This window comes from Pelobates fuscus, chromosome 2, assembly GCF_036172605.1.
Source record: "Pelobates fuscus isolate aPelFus1 chromosome 2, aPelFus1.pri, whole genome shotgun sequence".
NCBI lineage: Eukaryota > Metazoa > Chordata > Amphibia > Anura > Pelobatidae > Pelobates > Pelobates fuscus.
The window spans coordinates 306,417,192-306,441,612 of record NC_086318.1 but is presented as its reverse complement, the minus strand read 5'-3'; positions in this window follow the sequence as shown (position 1 = coordinate 306,441,612).

The following is a 24,421-nucleotide window of genomic DNA, read 5'->3' as shown; positions in this document are numbered from 1 at the left end:
CTTGTATTTTAAAAGTTAATTTCTATCTTTTTTTTTGGATATTTTCAATAGTATCCATGAGTTCTATTTCAGAATAATTCTTCTCAATAAATGTATATTTTAGGAGGTTTGCTTCTTTGTTAAAATCGCTTATTTCAGAACAATTTCTCCGGAGTCTTAGCATTTGACTCTTTGGAGCACTATCAAGCCAAGGTTGATAATGGCAGCTAGTTTTGTCTATGGCAGTGTTCACGCAAACTTTTTTTAAAAATGTCTTAGTATGTATTTTACCATTTTTTAATAAAGATATTAAGATCTAAAAAATTGATTTGTTCCCTGCTGTATTCGTAAGTTAAAATTATACCTCTATTATTTATATTAAGATTATTCATAAAAGAATTAAGATCATCTTCAGAACCTTCCCAAATTAAAAAAAGGTCATCAATATATCTAGAAAATGAGACTAGGTTCGCTTTCCAAACATGAGCATTAAAATAGCTTCAGATTCCCAATCCGCCATGAAGAGATTGGCGTAACTGGGAGCGAACCTAGTTCCCATAGCGATCCCTCTTTTTTGCATATAAAAATAATTTAAAAAACAAAAATAATTATTTTTTTAAAAATAATATTAATGGTGTTGGTGAGGTTGGTGTTCTGAATGATGTGCCTCAGAATTTTCATAATTCCTTGATTCACGATAAGTGTTCGTTCTCATGTAACTATTTTTTTGACTGGGATATATATTTCTTATTTAAATGATAAGTTCTGACCTGTTTGTTGGAATAATCGGTCTTATCTCTAATATATTTTTTAATTTTTATATGTTTTGTTTCAATTTCAACTTTTTTCTATTTTACTTTGAATTAATATAGAATTTTGTTTGTATGCTTTTGTTTCAGTAACAGGTAAAAGTCTGTCTCTGAGACCATTAATTTCTATATCTAAAGTAGACAGTTTTTTTTACTTTTTTTTACTATTAGGGTTTCCATAAGGCCCAAAGTACAAAGCTCAAGTTTATTGTTCAATATATTTTTCTAGAGTGGCTATCTCCCATTTTAGTTTGATTTCTGTACTTAGAGCTTTCTCCAATTTAATAAATAATTTATTATTTAAATTCGATATTCGATATTGGGCAGACTAGATGGGCCGAATGGTTCTTATCTGCCGTCACATTCTATGTTTCTATGTTTCTAAAGCCTTGGCTTAGCACCCGGCACACAAGGGACATTTAAAGCGTGAGTGCAAGAGCATTTTTTCTTTTTTCTTTATTTATATATATATATATATATATATATATATATATATATATATATATATATATATATATATATATATATATATATATATATATATATATATAAAATACAGTTGCAAGAAAAAGTATGTGAACCCTTTGGAATGATATGGATTTCTGCACAAATTGGTCATAAAATGTGATCTGATCATCATCTAAGTCACAACAATAGACAATCACAGTCTGCTTAAACTAATAACACACAAAGAATTAAATGTTACCATGTTTTTTTATTGAACACACCATGTAAACATTCACAGTGCAGGTGGAAAAAGTATGTGAACCCTTGGATTTAATAACTGGTTGAACCAGCAGATCAGACGTGAACAACGGTCAGGAGTAATTCTTGACCATTCCTCTTTACAGAACTGTTTCAGTACAGCAATATTCTTGGGATGTCTGGTGTGAATCGCTTTCTTGAGGTCATGCCACAGCAACTCAATCGGGTTGAGGTCAGGACTCTGACTGGGCCACTTCAGAAGGCATATTTTCTTCTGTTTTAGCCATTCTATTGTTGATTTACTTATATGCTTTGGGTCATTGTCCTTTTGCAACACCCATCTTCTGTTGAGCTTCAGCTGGTAGACAGATGGCATTAAGTTCTCCTGCAAAATGTCTTGATAAACTTGGGAATTAATTTTTCCTTTGATGATAGCAATCCGTCCAGGCCCTGACGCAGCAAAGCAGCCCCAAACCATGATGCCCCCACCACCATACATCACAGTTGGGATGAGGTTTTGATGTTGGCGTGCTGTGCCTCTTTTTCGCCACACATAGTGTTGTGTGTTTCTTCCAAACAACTCAACTTTGGTTTCATCTGTCCACAGAATATTTTGCCAGTACTGCTGTGGAACATCCAAGTGCTCTTGTGCAAAATGTAAACGTGCAGCAATGTTTTGTTTGGACAGCAGTGGCTTCCTCTGTGGTATCCTCCCATGAAATCCATTCTTGTTTAGTGTTTTACATATTGTAGATTCACTAACAGGGATGTTAGCATTTGCCAGTGACTTTTGTAAGTCTTTAGCTGACACTCTAGGATTCTTCTTCACCTCATTGAGCAGTCTTCGCTGTGCTCTTGCAGTCATTTTTACAGGACAGCCACTCCTAGGGAGAGTAGCAGCAGTGCTGAACTTTCTCCATTTATAAACAATTTGTCTTACCGTGGACTGATGAACAGCAAGGCTTTTGGAGATACTTTTATAACCCTTTCCAGCTTTATGCAAGTCAACAATTCTTAATCGTAGGTCTTCTGAGAGCTCTTTTGTGCGAGGCATCATTCACATCAGGCAATGCTTCTTGTGAAAAGCAAACCCAGAACTGGTGTGTGTGTTTTATAGGGCAGGGCAGCTGTAACCAACACCTCCAATCTCATCTCATTGATTGAACTCCAGTTAGCTGACATCTCACTCCAATTAGCTCTTGGAGATGTCATTAGTCTAGGGGTTCACATACTTTTTCCACCTGCACTGTGAATGTTTACATGGTGTGTTCAATAAAAACATGGCAACATTTCATTCTGTGTGTGTTATTAGTTTAAGCAGACTGTGATTGTCTATTGTTGTGACTTAGATGATGATCAGATCACATTTTATGACCAATTTTTGCAGAAATCCATATCATTCCAAAGGGTTCACATACTTTTTCTTGCAACTGTATATATATAGGTTTTTTTTCAAAATTGTTCTTACTGTATTTTGTTCTCTTTTATTTAATATATACTATAATTTGAAAAAATTCTAAATGACCTCTGATAATTTTAAAAACAAACATCCAACTTAATTTTAACACATAATGTTTACTTTCATCTTTTATTACCCATTTTAATACAGAGCTTTTACTGAAGGGTTAATGGAAAGCATCTTGCTATTCTTTTAAATGGTGCTGCTGTGTAATTTAACAGCATTCCTGTAATCATGTCTAAATTTTATGGCCTTACCAGTCAGCTCAAAGCTCTGTCAATATTGAGTTTTTAACCATCCTGACTGAGACACGTCACTAGATGTAATGCTAACTCAGATTTTCTTAAAAACAGACAATAATACTGATAATGTAATAAAAAAAAAAATATCAGTCAAATAAAGGATGGAGTGGCATTGGTGTCTATAGTGTACCCTTAATGAAACAGAACAATCCCCCTGTGCTGATCAAAAGGGACGTTGTTAGAGACCATTCCACACTAGGAATCCAGGGTTTTAGTTAATAAATGTTAATACCCATAATACAGTTAGTGCTATTAAATGGTCTAACATTTTTAAAGCATATCACCCATTATAATGACCCCATTATATTGAAGAAAATCACATGATAGGAACTTCACGCAATATTAAAGGGGAGCTGACACAACTCGGGATTTTTAACATTATGTTTACCTATCAAAACATAAATAAGATAAAATTACATGGAGGAATCCATACCTCTTTATCCTGCAACTGGGTATCTCCATCTAGGCTCCCTGTTGAAGGGTCACTCCAGATCCCTAACGCACTTTAAATACAGGGCCCAGTGGGAAGGAGGGAGGGCAGAGAGGGGCTGTTTTGTCATCACCAATGACAAGCACGCCCTCTTCCAAACACGACATGCGCAGAGCCCTGCTTGTCAGAGCTCTTGCATGAGAAAAACGCCCTGTATTTGTTCTATCCAGCAAAAGCAAATTTAATGACACACTTGTACTATGTTTGCTTGTGACTTGCCTCTGGCGTCTCCATAAGTGGAATACCAGATAACAAGAGGGGCAGGAATGCATATTGTGCATGTGTTTGAAGGCTGATTTTTGGATTGCATGTGTGTAGAGTGAGCCAATTGTGGTGTGGTGTTTTGTGTAACTAATTCAGTTTCAACTGTCTTGTGTTTATGGTGTAATATATACTAGGATGGGGTGGCCAAAAGGTAGATCCCCAGATGTTTGTAAAGTACAGTTTCCAAGATGCTTCGCCATTCTAAAGGCTTGCAAAGCATCATGGTAATTGTAGTTCTACAAAATCTAGGGAACTATTTTTTGGGAACCCTTGTATTAGGGCCTATAGACAGTGAGAGTGTATGTGTTTATAGTGGCATAGTGTGTATAGGGAATGTAGCGAGTGTATGCATTTGGGCTGTAGTGTATGTGATGAAGTATGTGTATTGGTAGTAGTGTATTGGTGCGGTGTTGGCACTATATAAATAGTAATAATAATATCAATAATAATATGATGATATGAGATTCTTGCTCACTCTCTATAGGTGCAGAAAATGGAGACCTTTGCACTAAATAAGGCCTTGAGAGAATCCAGTATAGCTAAATCATTACTGCATAATGAAGACAGAAGGGTACCTCTGAATGACTCCAGTCGATGTATCCAGACTATAGTTACACACGCGAAGGATATTATGCCCCTTAATCTGAGGAAGGAACTGTCACTTAGCAGCCTCTCTCGTAATGTTGCAACAACCAGTAATAACAGAATACATAAAGTTATATCTGGGTATAAACTTTTGGGCACCCCTGACTTATCAGATAAGCTTATGCTCTAGATCCATTGACGTTCTCTTCCAAGCAAGCCTCCATCCAAAAAATATCGCATTTCAGCATCTCCACCCATTTGTTTTTGCCCTGGCATCTGTGATTTGTCAGCCTGTTCGACAAGAGAGTATGGAACTGGTTGGCTGAGGGTGAGTGGGGCAAGCAGGCTGAGAGACAGTGGAGGTGGATGTGTAAGCAAGAGTGAATCCAGTCAGCAAGTGAGCTGAAATCTTCTGACTCATCTTGCTCTGCTCCCTCCCACATACTGCTTTGATGACGGATCTTGGTATATGAAGTCACTCCGGCCCCAGCATCACTAAACAGCGCACGTGAATGCAGAGCAAGAGGATATTTCATTAGCCCCACTGCACCCCAGGGAAATGATCCACTCCAGCTCTCATAAAGGTAGGGAGGCTGGGCGGACTTAAATTAAAAATTAATAATACTTTTTGAGTGTGTGAGAAAATGTATGTATGTATGGATGTTAGTAAGTGTGTGTGTCTGTCAGCGAGTGTGTATCTGTCAGTCAGTTGTTGTGTGTGTCAGTCTCAGTGTATTACTGTGGCTGCCTGTTAGTAAGTATGTGTCTCTCTGTCAATATGTGTGTGTCTGTCTGTGAGTGTGTGAAAATCAATGAGTGTGTCTGTTTAGGTGACTGGCTCCTCTCTGATCGCATGGTGATTTTACTCACCTTTTTTTCCCACGCTATGCTGGTCTCACTGTGGTTGGCTCGACCTCCATAGCTGAGTTCATCAGTCCTGATGATCTCAGCCTATAGGATAGGATTGAGTGACTATTGCACATGAGCTGCAAAACGCTGTGTTGCGCCAATCAGAATTTCCTTGTAGAGATGCATTGAATCAATTCATTCAGCGCCTCCCTGCACTGGATTAAGAAGCACCTCTAGTGGCCATCTGAGTTACTGTCACTAGAGGTGTTACTAGGCAGCAATGTAACAAGTATCTTTTCTCTGAAAAGTCAGTATTTATGTTCAAAAGCCTGCAGGGGACAGGCTATAGACACCAGAACAACTACATTAAGCTGTAGTTTGTGATTATAGTGTCCCTTTAATAATTATAATAAAAATACAACTTGATGATACTGGGAAAAAATGGTAATGAATATAGACACAGATGGTAACTGATTGAATAATTTCAGTTTAGAGATTGGGGATAATGAATACAAATTAGTAGCAGCTTGTCAAATAAATACAATGTATCCAGTGTCTCAGAAGGCTTTATTGAATTACTACTAATTAGATCACTGGTTTAGACAGCAGTTACTACTAAGAAAAATTGCTATCAAAAAGACTGTGTGGGGAGGTATAGATAGTTTAAATCTGAAACTCCATAAATCCGAATCTCAGTAAAATAATAGCAATTTGGAGTAGGATAATGAGGCCCAGTATTATATAGGTAAATGCTAATAATATGAGTGGAGATTGAGAGAGAGCGTGGAGTGACTAATCCTCACAATCATGGGTGTAGGAACCCCCAAAAATCTGGGGGGATAGCATTTTTACTCGCCGGGTATATTCTTATTCCGTAAACTAGGAGTTGTTTATCCCATTGTACAGCGCTACGGAATTTGCTGGTGCTATATAAATGATAAAATAATAACATTAAAGGGTCACTACAGGGAAGGGGTTTTACTTACCCGGATACAGAGCCGGGATCCTCCTGATGCCACGCCCCCTATTTTGTCAAAATGACGAAATAGGAGCATGTGAGCAGGGAGCAATAAAACGCTTCTATTCAGAAGCGTCATTGCTTCCTGGTGCGCAGCTTTGCCGCACATGCGCAGATACTTCATAGGGCGGCATTCATGTCTCGACTAGGAAGCCGCATTCCATACATTTTACTACCCGTCTCTACCCCTTCCATTTATATTAGAACCTCACCTACCCCTTCCATGAATATTAGAACCACCCCTACCCCTTCCATGCACATAAGAACCCCACCTACCCCTTCCATGCATATTATCCCCCCCACCCCTTCCATTTATATTAACCCCCCACCCCTTCCATGCATATTAGTACCCCCTAACCCCTTCCATGCATATTAGAACCCACCCTACCCCTCTCCCCATCCATATTAGTAGCCCCCTAACACCTTCCAATTATTTTTCTACCTACCCCTTCCCCATCAATATTAGTAGCCCCCCTAAACCATTCCAATTATTTTTCTACCTACCCCATCCCCCATCCATATTAGTAGCCCCCCTAACCCCTTCCAATTATTTTTCTACCTCCCCCTTCTTCCCATCCATATTAGAAGCCCCCCTAACCGCTTACATTCATTTTTCTACCTCTCCCCCTCCCCATTCTTTAACCCTTCCATTAATTAACACTAAAAATGCTCAGGCAGCGGTTTTTTTTTGCTTTTCAGAGGTGACCTCGCTCTGCTCTCCCTCCTACAAACTGTTGTCCCCCCCTTTTACCTGACATAGCAAGGGGACCTCTGGACGTCCGGCGGGCGCAGTGTCAGACTGAGCGCCGGGTAGTCACGTGACACCCGGCGCTCCTGCGCGGAGGGGGAAGTGCTCCCCTTCCCAGTCTGCAGTGCGTGCGGTTCCCTGATGGAGCCGCATGCAAGCTGAGTGCACCCGCGGCCGGTGGAGCTGGGGGGGGATTTCTCTATAACCTGTCCCCCCGCATGATTTGCTGTGGGGGATGCGTCCCCCCCCATCCCTCCCCCCCCCCCCATCCCTCCCCGGTTCCTACGCCCATGCTCACAATAATGAATAGGAAGATTAGGCAGAAAGTTTATTTAGATAAAGTGAGTGGAATCTTCTCATTGCTTTGCTACATTGCACCTTCGCCAGGGGAAAATGCTGGGTTGCAGGTACTGGACATTCTTAGGGTTCTGGTCACTCCCATCCACTAAATTCAACTATTTACATTCCAGTGAAAATTAAAATCATGTATTAAATACCATTGCCGTTCCCTGGACATCGGTCCAATCCCCAGGCACCAAGAAGGAGTGGCTAAGCTTCCTATTGGGCATTCTCCTGGAGCTATCCGATGCTCCGTTTGCTATATTACTAAAAATGAAATATATCCAATGTGAAGTAGTGGGCATTGTGCCCTTTGGATTAACACTCCCCTGTTGATAGTTTTAGCTAAAATAAATAATTGGCATGATTCCGTAGCCAAATTTCAAAGGCAAGACATGAATTGTGTTCCCTTCCGTATCAGTCACACCATTAAGTTCAATGTATGACTCCCATCATGCCGATCCAAGACATCCACAGGAAATTCTTTAAAGCCAGTAAATTCAATTCAAGAGAACAAATGTGGAAATGATTACACTTAATAATGGATTCCGTATAAAAAGAAACCCTTGGTGAACATGCCTTCACACAGCTAAGGCAACTTGTGTATATAGTAACCATCGTGAGCCATACAGTAACTGTGCTCACCACAGAATCTACTCGTTGTGAAGTTAACTAGATTTAAAATGTAAGTATTGAAGACTATAACAGAATAACCGTCTGCTGGATATTAATGATAATTTTTCATTAACAGAGGAAACATATACACATCTTAGGTCGACAATCATAGTAATCACGTAAAAGGAAAAGTCGTTGGTGTTTATACTGTACAGATTTTCATTGAGTTGAGAAAAATCTAAATTGATTTTTTTATTTGGATTTTTAAAATGATAATTATTTAATCAAGATGAAATTGCAATTCAGATAATAAATAAAGGATCAACATCTATTCAGACAGAGTCAAAAGTCTATTTCTTTAATGTAATCTCCAGTAAATACCAAACTTTCCTAATTTGGTCACTCTGAGCAGTCAAAAATCCTTATTTTGTGATTGTCATGACTACCATAACCACTTCAAAAAAGAGTGTTGAAAGATATGCATCCCATAATTTACTGGAATAAAATTGCCCGCAGCACGGAAAGAATTAAAAACCCATTTGTCACTTACCTGAATCCAGCACCTATGTCAATCGGTGCTGGATTAGGCTCCGTCTTAGTTCTTCTTCCTTCAATGTCCTTCAATGGCCAAGCACTGCGATTGCATTAGGACAACACAATAGGAAATGCTGAATGTCCTCATGCAGAGTGTGAGGATGTCCAGAGTCAGTTAGATGACCAAAAGTCCCCTAACCACCCTGAAGTGCCTCAAATGGCTCAAATGGCTCAAATGCCTCAAATGGCTGACTGATACACAGCCACTAGATTGCAGTTTATCAATAACTGCAATAATTACAATTGCAGGGTTAAACTGAGAGGGACACTGCACCCAGAGCACTTCAATGAGCTTAAGTGGCCTGGGTGCCTATAGTGTCCCTTTATCCCCTTAACACCGTAATGGCGTTCTATGCTGTCCCGCATTCAATGGGCTTTAAAGCCGTTGTTGCGACATAGAATGCCGTAATGGCTTGCAGCCCAGGAGTGCCCGGGATACTTACCTTCCCAGTGGTCCGCTTCAGGAGGACTGCCTGACAGTCAAGGCAGCCCTCCTATGGCAAATCAGGCCCCAGAGTGATCACATGGTCCCAATAGCTGCCCATAGAGCTGTCAGGCAGTCCCCCTGATGGTGAAAGAAGTTTAAAAACATAAAGTTACACAAATAAAAATAATTATAGATACATATATAAGTAGGCAGAGCCTGAAGTTGTGGGAGGGATTACCCAGCTAATTAAACTCCTACACCACAGGGCTGATGCAGCTGGGTTCATCCAGAATGCATGACTTCCGGTTCCGGTTTCACTCACCAGGCCAATCATGTTCTCGACTCCCATCACGCTGCTCCAGCCACACGCAGTCAGAGACTACTTACCTCCTCTCCAGAACTGATGCTGGCGCATCAGTGTCCACCGAGTCTCGGTACTTCCCAGCCTCATAGCTGACCTCTTACCTCACCACAGCTTCCTGTATCGGTCAAATCCGCAAACTGTGAGTCTGCCCGAACGGGCTAAATCTACGGACTAAATCTACGAACAAATGCAATTGTTCGCATGTTTACATTCTTACGTACCGAGCATTCAGGACTTTTCCCAGTTCGGGACTTAAGTCAGTTCACCTACTCCTGTCTGCTCTTTGTTCCATTCGCAGTTGGTAGTTTTCTTTCGTCTAATTTCTACCAAACTAGTCGCTCCAATCTATCTCATTTACATGCTGCCATCTAGCGGCCACTATTATCGTTAGTTTTACACTGTTCCCTGATACATGTTATGTGCAGGTTCTTTCAAATGTATTTAGCCTGTTATTAATTGTCCTGTAGTTCGGTTATGTTTGCTATGTTTCTTGATATTATTTATGATTGCGCACGGATATTGTCATTTTTCCATTACAAGTTCAGCTCTTGTACGCGTTTAATATTTACTACATATATAGCATTACCATCATATATCGCAATGTTTTATTCTATCACTTATAGACTATGTACTGTTCTGAGGCAGTCACCACGTTCACATTTGTTTACCATGTGTTATTGCCAATCAGTATACTTGCTCCCATGATTTTACTTAATTCACTAAACCTTTTTAGTGACACGCCACACTCCTATGTTCAGTATATGTACCGTCATGTTTCCTGGTACAAACCCTAGTATGCCAGGCTTTACCATACCATCATATGATCTCCTTGACTCTATGTCAAATAATTACGTATTATGCACTAAAGGTTATTTACTCTATCTCTGTTATATTCTACTCAAGCAAGTTCATCATCCTAAACAACCCTTGCTATTTAGGCATGGCATCACTAAACCTACATCAACTCCACTCTAACAGTTCTATGTTACATCAGCCAACGCTGGCACGCAATTCCTCCGTCAGGCCATACACAGGCCCACACCCAGGGATCCTTAATTCCCCACACATACACACCTTTCCCATGCTGTCATGACCTAAATAATTAAATATTCTAAGCCCTACCAGGATAGCTCAAATTACACTCATAGCTTGGTATTTCATATCTTCCTATATGTATTTTAGCTACAGAAGTCACAGGACCAATTTGCGGCCACTCATGACTCTGCCTATCCCCCATTATTATTGCAGTATATGTTAAACACTCCCCCACTGTCTCTGGCCTAGGATCCTCACCCTACTCACTCACACAGGGATATTTTATTTATGTCCTATGAATCTTATACCCACCATTGTAGGGTCAGGATTTCTTCTTCTTGTCCTCAGGTTATCTACTCATAGCTCAGCCTCAAGAATAACCACCCCCATTATACAGGTGTATTTCACGCACAGTAAGTCAAGCCCAATTCCAGTTCCAACTTACCTCCCACTATAATTTTCCCTTTAGGTTCTCCAGTATCTCATTCCTCTGTCAAGGGAACCTCACTCTACCCCAAGCAAGGTACGTTTACCCACTTCGCAACTACCCATCTCCCATCCCATTCGCAGATCGAATGGCGGTCTGGTTTCTGGCTATGCCCTTAACTAGCCTCAACATTATCAATTCCTGTGAGGACAACACCCATCTTCATCCTCATATGGAGATATACGCCCCTTGGCCCAACGCATAGCTAGCGCCTCACATCAACCTCTCCAGGTTACCAGTTAGGTCCTCACCTAGCACGGCCTCTTATATTGACTCTTTTACAGTCACCGAGAGGCCAACGTTCCCGCCACATCTTTCAGTGGCCCCTGCTAACTCGGCCAAATCATAGGTAGAGCCTCTTTCAGCCACTTGGCATTAGCAAGGCCTCACTCTCCTGGTAGTCGAGATAATTTCTTTGCCTTTGGCTTTAGCTAGAGCCAGTTGACACAGGATCACGCTATTATTCGTTGTGTTCACCCCTCTATATAAACTTCTGCTCAATAGTACCAGTACACCTCAGCCGGCACTAGCTCACAGTCAGGTAATTTGGACAACTACAATGAGGTCAAGCACTTGATGTCCATTCTGCTTGCTGTAACGGATCACCTGGCACCTCGATTGGTTACCTCCGTTGAATGATGCTCCTAGCGCTTCCTGAGGGCTCCAAGCACTCCAGCAGACACCATAACCACCGCAGACCCCACGAACCGCCGCAGCTTGGTTGGGAAGGGTCTCGCTGTCTCCTTCCCACCTTGGACCTCCGACAAGGCTCCAGGTTCCAATGGGTGAACCTCTCTTCCAAGAGAGCGAAGCAGGAACAAGCTCTTACAAGAGCTTAGAAGTGATTATCCAAGGGAGCATAGCAATCCCTTGTAGTGATATAGCAATTCCCCCAATAAAAGACAGGACTCTAGATTGAGGGTGAAGAAGAACTGAACTTTTAATCCAACACTCTGCTTTTATACACATTTTACAAACATAGTACCGCCCACAGGGTTTTATAAAACAACCAATAAAATACGTACATTACAATAAAACACTCCCAGCAATTACACACAAACTCTCCCCTCTGCCTGTGATATAATTACTGAACACAATGGGTTAATGTAATTATTACAGGCAGGAAAAATATACTTTTTACACGTACACTGTAACTTTAAAAATATACATTAAAATTTTTATAAAAACATATTCGAACTCAGCACACTTAATTACAAACATATCCAAAATTCAGCCAATTCCATCCAGGGGTTAAAAAGTTAGCTGGAAGTCCTTTATGACATTTTCCTGCCGAAAACAGTTCCATAGATTTGGGCTATGCGGTCGGTCTATTTTACACAGAAAAATGACTAAGTCCCATTCGAATGCACAACCGGGGCCGTTCGTGCATTTGGCTCAGTATAACAGTGAGTTCAAACAGCCGAACGGGACTTAGTCTCTGTAGCTGAAAACTGAGTTTAGGAGAAGGTAAGGGTCAGCGGTGTTCATTGAAATGTGTAGCCAATTTCAGTTCCATGGATTTGGCTACACATACCGCTGACCTCATTTGAATGAACAAAGATGGCCACCGCCACGCGTTCGTTTGCACGAACTGCGGCCACCCAGCGGTCGGAAATTTACCTACAGCAACCTCCCAGCCTGGGAGGTAAATTAGCCGCACGCTTCTACTTCTGGGTGGTCCGTCTGTGTGGTACTTGGTTCAGTAAGCTCCATTTACTGAACCAAGTGGGAGAAAGCCATTAGAAAAGTATTTTAAAGGTCGGGGGACATAGACTTAAAGGGGCAATGTTCCCAAAAGGCACACTATGTCCTCAGATGGTTCTTAAAGGGCCAGCACAGTCCAATAAAAATCCATAAGCCCCAATGCTGTTCTTAAAGGGCCATACCCAGCAGGGCCATAATCATGAGGAAGGAGGCTGGCAATTAGGCTTCTCCATAAGCCAAGGACACAGGGTAATTTGTCACATAAAATCTCAGTTACAAACGGCAGTTTGTAACACTTGCCTCCATACACAACATCAACGATTGACTAGAGATAATGGAATATCCACAGTCACTGACGCACAGCCCAGCCACAGGGCTCCCAAATCCTTCTCACGGTTACGTTATCCCTTCAAATCCCGCCCCTAGCACATCTGTTTACATTGTCACTCCCGAGTACTTAGTGTTCCCGACCATACGCAGAGACATCTGGAAAGGCAAGGACGTTAATTTAGTCTCCTTACTGATTGCCTCCCATGTCTTAGTGTACAAGTCTTACTACTATGATGATCTGTCCGTCGTTCTATAGGCCAAAATCCCAGACTCAATCACAAACTCACTACCCCAGAATTCATCCTAGCCTTCAGACTTTTCGTGACGTAATTGGCTCTACTTCACCTCACCGTAGAGAAGGTTTGCATTGACAACCTAGAGTTTTACCTCCAAGCACACCCTTCCCGTCACTTAATCGACTTTCTGCTTCAAGGTTTTCACACACAATTTCCACACAGGAAATTGTGCGCACTCCTGTCCAGTATTCACGAGTTGCAGGACCTTCAGTTCGCATTACTAGACCCCCACAACACAATCGTGTTGCTTAAGAAGGTATTTGACAACCCATATTCATTACCCACCGCTAGTCTCAACTTATTGATTCCATCTTGAGGGCAGGGGCCAGAGCTTGCATGGGCAAGACAGACATTTCCAACAATTCCAAGCTTCATCCGGTGGCATGTGCATGGCATTTTATAGAGGGATTGTCATTACTTTCCCACACGCTTAACTTTCAGAGCAAAGAGTAACCCCAAGCTATTCGTCTTATTTGCTAACACACTATGTTGGCTTCTACTCAATATTAGTGAATGTTGTCACCCATTATTTTAGATGACTTTCTCATGACTTTCTCAACGCCCTCACTCCACTCCAGTTAGTATTCAGAAAAAAATTACACTCTTTTCATCATTAGGGGTTCCACTTCCACAATCTGATTTTCTTAGGCATTCATCTTGACACTATCACGCTACAGATATGTCCACCTAACGAGAAGGTAAAACGTAACGGAGTCTGTGGAATCATTTCTTGCAAAGAGCATGTGTACTGGGGGAGGGGTGGGGACGGGGGGGAGTCTACAGTCCTTACGGGGCACATTGAACTATGATTATTATTCCTCAGGGCCGCGCATTTATTTCCCAACTGCTGTGACTTCTTCCCTTTCTTCCCACCGATAGTTGCACTTTGGCACTAGATGTGCTTACTAAAGCAGACCTACACATGTGGCTCAGGTTCCTATCATACTGGAATACAAAGGCCAGGTTATTCCCCCCATTTCTCAACATTCCCCAGTTACATGGACCAATGCGGCTGCACACACAGGTTTCAAAGCCATTTTGGCAACTTCTGATTCATAGATTCCTTGCCAGCTGAGACTCTTGGTTTAAAATCTTTCCATACCACAAAAGCACTGTTTGGAATCTACCCCATAGTGGCCGCCTACAAGACCTGGGGGTATAAGTGGAAGGGGAAAGCTGTCAAGTGCTTCTCTGACTATAAAGCAGCTTGCAATATCATTAATAAAGGCAGATCCTCATCCTTGACAATCATGAGACTTATTAGACGACTTACCTGATTGTCAGCAACACTACAATTTCACATCACGTGGGTACAAATTCCCGGTCATATGTACAAAGCAGCTGATGGTTTATTTCACTCTAATTTACAAGACTTCTTCAAAGCCCACCAGACAGCCAACAACAGACCTGTCAACCCCCCCTCGCATCCATGACTTAATCCTGGACTAACTCGCCTCATGGCATTTAGCAGATTTCTGGCCAGAGCTGCCCTCTCCGATAATACATCACGAGCCTACAACAAGTTTATCACTGATTACAATGATACCAATATTCTTTCACTTGACGCCATTGTGACACCCCTCTCCTTTTTGCTCCCTCAATTTAAAACGCTCTCTCAACACTATAAACTTTACCTCACTGGAATACAACACCATATCTTATGTGCCTATCCTAGTACCAAACAATTCACATCCTCTAATCCTGTGAGGCACTCCGACCGGCATCCGCCAATAGATGCTCCTAGTGCTTGCCAAGGACTCCAAGCACCGCAGACCCCACTTTCAGCGATGCAGCTGCGGCTGGGTCTCACTGTCCTCCACCCACCCTGGACCCAAGGTCAGGATCCAGCTTTCAGTGGGTAGACCTCTCCTATTACAGAGAGCGTAGCAGGAACAAGCTCTTACAAGAGCTTGTAGTCAGGTGAGTATTGTGATTATAGCAATTCCCAAGAGTGTAGTTATCCCATCCCCAAACATGAGCCAAGACTTCATGAAGGGATCAAGCAGGTCTGTTTAATGTAAGCAAGCATTCACAATTTATACAATTCCTCAGGCCAGAGGCACACCCCCTGAATAGAGCTTGGTTGCTTCTTCTAAGTGTTGCTTCTAAGTGTCTGTGGTTGGAGATATTCTGGAGAGTTTTACAGAAGCTTCAACTGTCTAAGAGTTGTGCTAAGAGTTTTCTTTTTTACTGTTACAGGTAAGATTCATCTGTAGGAAAAGGTTACTGATTGCACAAGGTTTGATTTCCTGTTGGTAATTATAAGGCATTTGATTGGATTAGGTAGCTACTTGCTATTGATTGCTGTGTAAATTAGCTATTGTTTGCTAATAAGCAGAGGCCTACCCAGGTGTTAAACATTCCTAGTGGGAGGTGATTTTAGGAGTATATAAGGGCTGTTGTCATTAGCTTGGCTAATAGAGCTTGGTTGCTTCTTCTAAGTGTTGCTTCTAAGTGTCTGTGGTTGGAGATATTCTGGAGAGTTTTACAGAAGCTTCAACTGTCTAAGAGTTGTGCTAAGAGTTTTCTTTTTTACTGTTACAGGTAAGATTCATCTGTAGGAAAAGGTTACTGATTGCACAAGGTTTGATTTCCTGTTGGTAATTATAAGGCATTTGATTGGATTAGGTAGCTACTTGCTATTGATTGCTGTGTAAATTAGCTATTGTTTGCTAATAAGCAGAGGCCTACCCAGGTGTTAAACATTCCTAGTGGGAGGTGATTTTAGGAGTATATAAGGGCTGTTGTCATTAGCTTGGCTAATAGAGCTTGGTTGCTTCTTCTAAGTGTTGCTTCTAAGTGTCTGTGGTTGGAGATATTCTGGAGAGTTTTACAGAAGCTTCAACTGTCTAAGAGTTGTGCTAAGAGTTTTCTTTTTTACTGTTACAGGTAAGATTCATCTGTAGGAAAAGGTTACTGATTGCACAAGGTTTGATTTCCTGTTGGTAATTATAAGGCATTTGATTGGATTAGGTAGCTACTTGCTATTGATTGCTGTGTAAATTAGCTATTGTTTGCTAATAAGCAGAGGCCTACCCAGGTGTTAAACATTCCTAGTGGGAGGTGATTTTAGGAGTATATAAGGGCTGTTGTCATTAGCTTGGCTAATAGAGCTTGGTTGCTTCTTCTAAGTGTTGCTTCTAAGTGTCTGTGGTTGGAGATATTCTGGAGAGTTTTACAGAAGCTTCAACTGTCTAAGAGTTGTGCTAAGAGTTTTCTTTTTTACTGTTACAGGTAAAATTCATCTGTAGGAAAAGGTTACTGATTGCACAAGGTTTGATTTCCTGTTGGTAATTATAAGGCATTTGATTGGATTAGGTAGCTGCTTGCTATTGATTGCTGTGTAAATTAGCTATTGTTTGCTAATAAGCAGAGGCCTACCCAGGTGTTAAACATTCCTAGTGGGAGGTGATTTTAGCAGTATATAAGGGCTGTTGTCATTAGCTTGGCTAATAGAGCTTGGTTGCTTCTTCTAAGTGGTGCTTCTAAGTGTCTGTGGTTGGAGATATTCTGGAGAGTTTTACAGAAGCTTCAACTGTCTAAGAGTTGTGCTAAGAGTTTTCTTTTTTACTGTTACAGGTAAGATTCATCTGTAGGAAAAGGTTACTGATTGCACAAGGTTTGATTTCCTGTTGGTAATTATAAGGCATTTGATTGGATTAGGTAGCTACTTGCTATTGATTGCTGTGTAAATTAGCTATTGTTTGCTAATAAGCAGAGGCCTACCCAGGTGTTAAACATTCCTAGTGGGAGGTGATTTTAGGAGTATATAAGGGCTGTTGTCATTAGCTTTGCTAATAGAGCTTGGTTGCTTCTTCTAAGTGTTGCTTCTAAGTGTCTGTGGTTGGAGATATTCTGGAGAGTGTTGCTTCTAAGTGTCTGTGGTTGGAGATATTCTGGAGAGTGTTGCTTCTAAGTGTCTGTGGTTGGAGATATTCTGGAGATAAACTGGAGGTAATCTGAAGTATTCAGGAGGATAAATAAAAAGTTAAGATTCGTTTGATATAAATAATTGATCTCATTGGAATGGCAGACTTAGTTCAGTGTAATAGTTGCTATGCATTTGTTTCGCGTTCCACTTTTTGGAGGTTTAGTTGCTGTCTAATCTGTAGACAGTTCTCTATCTTGCGGCAGGAGATTGTATTTTTGAAGTCTGAGATTTGTAAATTATCTGGTAAACAAACTCAGGCTGGAACTGCTGCAAAGCCACTGCCACAGAGACATACTAGGAATGGCAGATGGATTACTGTAGGATCTGGTAGACTTAGAGTTGTGGATAAAAGGCATATTGCACAGTCTGTTGTTCTACATAATTCATTTTCTGCACTTTCAGAGTGTAATGGTGTCATGGAGACAGGCACTGAGGCTAGTGGTGTTGTGCAGAGAGGCACTGAGGCTAGTGGTGTTGTGCAGAGAGGCACTGAGGCTAGTGGTGTTGTGCAGAGAGGCACTGAGGCTAGTGGTGTTGTGCAGAGAGGCACTGAGGCTAGTGGTGTTGTGCAGAGAGGCACTGAGGCTAGTGGTGTTGTGCAGAGAGGCACTGAGGCTAGTGGTGTTGTGCAGAGAGGCACTGAGGCTAGTGGTGTTGTGCAGAGAGGCACGGAGGCTAGAGGTGTTGTGGAGAGAGGCACTGAGGCTAGAGGTGTTGTGGAGAGAGCCACTGAGGCTAGAGGTGTTGTGGAGAGAGGCACTGAGGCTAGAGGTGTTGTGGAGAGAGGCACTGAGGCTAGTGCTGTTGTGGAGAGAGGCATTGAGGCCAGTGGTGTTGTGCAGAGAGGCTTGAAGACTATGATGAGGCCTAATAGAAAGCAGTTGTTGTTGGGGGATTCCATCATAAGAGGTGTGGAGATGGACAATGGTGGTCTTGTGAGGTGTCTTCCTGGAGCTACTGCTCACAGAGACAGGAGACGTATCTGTAATATTGTTAAGCAAGCAAAGCAGGAAGGGGAATTGGATGTACTTGTCCATTTAGGGACAAATGACTTGGCTTGCAATGAGGTTTCAGAGGTTAAGGAAGTTTTTAGTGTTTTTGCCAATGATATACGGCAGGTTGCTTCCACACTGTCATTCTCTGAAGTTCTGCCTGTGCATAACACTCAGAATGACAGGCGGATGCGTATTAGGGACTTTAACTTGTGGCTTGGTGAATGGTGTCGGGAGCAAGGATTTGGCTTTATTGCTCATGGTAGCTCTGTTTGGAACGGAAATAAACTGTACAAAAAAGATGGTTTGCATCTTTCTCAAAAGGGAACAAATGTTCTCAGTGAGCAGTTCAGAGGTTTTGCTAAGATGTATTTAAACTAGGAGGGGGGGGGGGAAAAAGGGTGATAAAACATCAATCCAATTGTCCCCCAAAACAAGGACAGAAGGTGCCTGTAGAAAGTGTGTTAAAAAATGATAAGCTTAGAGTCATGTCCTCAAATGCTCGCAGTTTAGGGAATAAGATCCATGAACTTGTGGCAATAATGGCAACTGATAGTGTAGATTTAGTCGCTGTTACTGAGACATGGTATAATGAAAAAAATGACTGGGACATAGCAATACCAGGGTACTCTTTATATAGAAAAGACAGGGAAGGCAAGAAAGGGGGAGGGGTGGCCCTGTATGTGAAGGATAGCATAAAATCTAGCCTAATAAAGGTTAGTGAGACAAACATAGTCCATTTGGGTTACGTTAGAATTTGGTAATCACACAGTAGTTCATGTAGGTGTGATTTATAGGCCCCCAGGACAAATTGAAGAGTTAGATAATCTACTAGTTGAAGAAATAGCTAAAATGACAATGAAGGGGGAAGTTATCACCATGGGTGACTTTAATCTTCCTGATGTGAATTGGAAAACAAAAATAGCTACTTGTGCCAGAAGCACACAAATTCTAAACTCCCTACTGGGATTGTCTCTAAAACAAGTCGTTGAGGAGCCAACTCGTAAAGAGGCCATACTAGATTTAGTGTTAACAAATGGAGATTTGGTATCAGATATTACTGTAGGTGAAAGTTTAGGATCCAGTGATCATCAGTCAGTGTGGTTTAATATAAGAACAGTGACTGAGTCACACCACACAAAAACAAAAGTTTTAGACTTTAGAAAAACAGACTTTTCTAAAATTAGAATATGTGTAAAGGAGTCATTATCAGACTGGAGCAACTTAAATGGAGTCCAAAATAAATGGGATTATTTAAAAGCTGCACTACTGAAGGCAACAGAAAATTGCATTAGGCTTGTCAGTAAAAGCAAAAAATTCAAGAAACCACTCTGGTACTCCGCAGATGTGGCCAAAATAGTAAAAAACAAAAAGTTAGTTAGTAATTATAAAAAAAAACAGAGTGAGGAAGACAGAATGACCTATAAGATTAGGCAGAAAGAGGCTAAGCAAGTTATAAGAGCTTCCAAATCACACACAGAAGAGAAAATAGCACAGTCAGTAAAAAAGGGGGACAAAACTTTTTTTAGATACATAAATGAGAAAAGAAAAGTAAAACAAGGATTAGTTAGATTAAAAACAAAAGAAGGAAGGTATGTAGATGAGGATAAAGGTCTAGCTGACTGCCTCAATGAATATTTTTGTTCGGTATTTACAGCTGAAAATGAAGGAAAGGGACCTCTGTTAAAAAAAAGGATAAATGAGTCATTTATTACACGTGAGTTTACAGAGGAAGAGGTTCTATTTCAACTGTCAAAAGTAAAGACAAATAAGTCAATGGGACCTGATGGAATACACCCAAAGCTATTAAAAGAGCTTAGTGGTGTACTAGCAAAACCATTAACAGATTTATTTAACCAATCATTGTTAACAGGAGTAGTCCCAGAAGATTGGAAGTTAGCGAATGTTGTGCCCATTCACAAGAAAGGTAATAGGGAGGAGTCGGGCAACTATAGGCCAGTAAGCCTTACTTCAGTAGTGGGGAAAGTGATGGAAACCATGTTAAAGGATAGGATTGTTGAACATCTAAAAACACATGGATTTCAAGATCAGAGACAACATGGGTTTACTTCAGGGAGATCATGCCAAACTAATCTTATTGATTTTTTTGATTGGGTAACTAAAATTATAGATCAGGGTGGTGCAGTAGACATTGCTTACCTAGATTTCAGTAAGGCTTTTGACACTGTTGCACATAGAAGGCTTATCAATAAACTGCAATCTTTGAGTTTGGATTCCAATATTGTTGAATGGGTAAGGCAGTGGCTGAGTGACAGGCAACAGAGGGTTGTAGTCAATGGAGTATATTCGAAGCTTGGGGTGGTCACCAGTGGGGTACCTCAGGGATCTGTACTTGGACCCATTCTCTTTAATATTTTTATTAGTGATATTGCAGAAGGTCTTGATGGTAAGGTGTGTCTTTTTGCGGATGATACTAAGATATGTAACAGGGTTGATGTTCCAGGAGGGATAAGCCAAATGGCAAATGATTTTGGTAAACTAGAAAAATGGTCAGAGTTGTGGCAACTGACATTTAATGTGGATAAGTGCAAGATAATGCATCTTGGACGTAAAAACCCAAGGGCAGAGTACAGAATATTTGATAGAGTCCTAACCTCAACATCTGAGGAAAGGGATTTAGGGGTGATTATTTCTGAGGACTTAAACGTAGGCAGACAATGTAATAGAGCAGCAGGAAAAGCTAGCAGAATGCTTGGTTGTATAGGGAGAGGTATTAGCAGTAGAAAGAGGGAAGTGCTCATGCCATTGTACAGAACACTGGTGAGACCTCACTTGGAGTACTGTACACAGTACTGGAGACCATATCTTCAGAAGGATATTGATACCTTAGAGAGAGTTCAAAGAAGGGCTACTAAACTGGTTCATGGATTGCAGGATAAAACTTACCAGGAAAGGTTAAAGGATCTTAACATGTATAGCTTGGTGGAAAGACGAGACAGGGGGGATATGATAGAAACATTTAAATACATAAAGGGAATCAACACAGTAAAAGAGGAGACTATATTTAAAAGAAGAAAAACTACCACAACCAGAGGACATAGTCTAAAATTAGAAGGACAAAGGTTTAAAAATAATATCAGGAAGTATTACTTTACTGAGAGGGTAGTGGATGCACGGAATAGCCTTCCAGCTGAAGTGGTAGAGGTTAACACAGTAAAGGAGTTTAAGCATGCGTGGGATAGGCATAAGGCTATCCTAACTATAAGATAATGCCAGGGACTAATGAAAGTATTTAGAAAACTGGGCAGACTAGATGGGCCGAATGGTTCTTATCTGCCGTCACATTCTATGTTTCTATGTTTCTATGTTACACAGGCACACAAGGGACATAAACCAATCAAAATAATACAACAATATCCGACACTCCCACATACAGCACACAAGCCCTGGATAGCTCTGATCTGGGTGAGCAACATATCCAAAAATCACCCAGATCAGAGCAGGGGTTCAAAAGTTTTACGGAAGTCACATTTGACCAACCGCAAGCATGGCCTTCATGCCCAAAACAGTTCCACAGATTTAGGCTGTGCGGCCGGTCTATCTTCTCCTCTATCCTGGAGATTATTGGCTTAAGTGGCTATGGTAACTTAATTATCTCCAGGTACAGGAAATATCTCTAAGGCAGAAACTGTTACAAAAACCACATAAAAATACACAACTCTTATAACACAATGTTTAACCTGTAAAAAACAGAGATAAAGGATGGCGCTTAAAAATAGGTAGTAGTGCGTTTAAGATATCATATATAAAAAACCAGTGCAGCACACATAAAAACCACCCAAGTGTATAGTCACTTAATAACACTTACATACAAAGATAAAACAGAAAAAAGGGCGGTGGTTGCGCACACAATGAATGATATCCTTGGTCTTAAGTGTAGACCCTTAGGTTCTGTGGATATAAAAAACCATCATAGGGCAATACGTCTTAGCCACAATAAAAAGTATAAAAAACTTGGAAAACTCACAATATTTAGAGCCTTTCTGAGTTGGCTCTAAACTTTAAAAGCAGTATGCAGAATCTGGTGCTGGTAATGCAGTCAGGGTCCCTTGGGAAAAACGCCAACCGCCTCCTTTGTGTATAAATCAGGAACCAGGATCACCAAATAATTAATAAGTAAATACTTTAATTAAATACATAAAAATATATGCATAAAACACAACGCGTTTCGACCTAGTCCAATAGGTCTTCCTCAGGTGCATAACACAAATGGACTGACAGTTTCCTTATATATCATGCCTAACACATACAATTACTAGTCAAATTACTATAAAATATCGGCAGCTGTGAAGTCCATCCTTAAAGTCCATATAAGGAGTGTTTCCGGCGGGAGTTCTAATGTTTATGCCTCCTCCAAGATGGCCGCCGTCTGTTTATATTCATAGGAGTACGTGCGACCTTCCCAAGATGGCCGCGCGTCATTACCAGGACGATATGTGTGTGTCCTTCCGGTTTCAATTTCCTCCGGTCACGTGGTGCAGCTACCAGTCACGTGGTGCCGGAGAGGGGCGTGGATAAGCGATTATGCTTACGTGCAGGGGCAAACAATGAGGAGGATAGGGAACTCCTATCACTCCGAGTCCATGTATAAAGTCCACATAACATAGAGGTATAGGGAGAGAGGGAAAATATTATTAAATAAGAAGATCATGAAGCAGTAATACATAATGATACTTGAAAGGCATTAAGATGAATAAAACTAATAAAAACGATCTATGTGCCAAAAAGAGTTATAATGGATAATAGTCACATACACTCGATTAAATATAAAAACCTACATACAAAAAAAAAAAAAGAAGAGTTTCTATAAAATTGAGCTTATTCCAAAATCGATATTTAAGCCCTTTGGGCATAATGTTTGTAGCTCAAATATCCAGTTTGATTATTTTTTATTTAAATTCTTAGCACTATTGCCACCTCTCCAATGATTTTCTATTTTATGAATGGCTGTAAACTGTAAATCATTGGGATTAGAGTTGTGTATTTCTAAAAAGTGACTCGAGACACTATGATTTAAAAACCCTATTTTAATGTTCCGAATATGTTCATAAATTCTAGTTTTTAATGGTCTTTAGGTTTTTCCTACATATTGCAGGCCGCATGTGCATTGAAGCAAATAAATAACATTTGTAGACTCGCATGAAATAAAGGAATCAATATTAAAAGTTTTTTTAGTTGTATTAGAGATAAAATCAACTTTCTTCTTATTAGTTATATGCGTATTTCTGCAAGCATAACAATTACCACAGTGGTAGAAACCTTTTTGCGTTTCTGACCACTTGGTTAAAAAGTTTTTTTCCTTCTTGTTCTCTTTATCTACACAATTAGAGGTTAAAATTTGCTTAAAATTTCTTGCCCCCCTAAAAATGAACTTGGGTTTATCTCCTAAAAATTCTCTCATTTCATGTTCTTGTTGTAAGATGTGCCAATTTTTGCTTACAATTCTTTTTAAAGTGCCCACGTTGCTACAATAATTAAAAATAAGAGGGATTTGGTTGGTCAGTTCTTTTTTGTCTTTATTCTTATAGTTTAAAAGTTGTGGTCTATCTAAGTCTCCAATATTGATAATATCCTGCTGGAGACCTTTCTCACAGTATCCTTTTTGCACAAATTGTTTTTTTAAAAACAAAGATTGAGAGTTAAAATCATTTTTATCTGTGCAATTTCTTCTCATACGTAAGAACTGGCCCTTAGGAATATTCTTGATCCAGGGATCGTGGTGACAACTACTTGTTTCGATAAAACTATAGCGATCCACATCTCGCCTAAACCAAGAAGAGAAGACCAGAGATTTAGGACAAGATATAGTGATGATAGATCTTTCCAAATCCCATTAAAAAACAGATTTGAACAATTAAGGAGTGACAAAGGAGAGGAAGTTTTTTTAGAACCAAGATGAATGAGGAGAGAATAACACCATGGAACTCCTACCAAAAGATACAGAATGTCAGAAGAGGAACCAGAGGAGGGAGAGATAAATCAAGAGAGGAAAAAAGTGACGATAATGAAATAAGAATTTTTAATTTATCTAACACTATTTTATCACCGACAAAAGAGAAAGTTTTAAGAAAAGGTTTT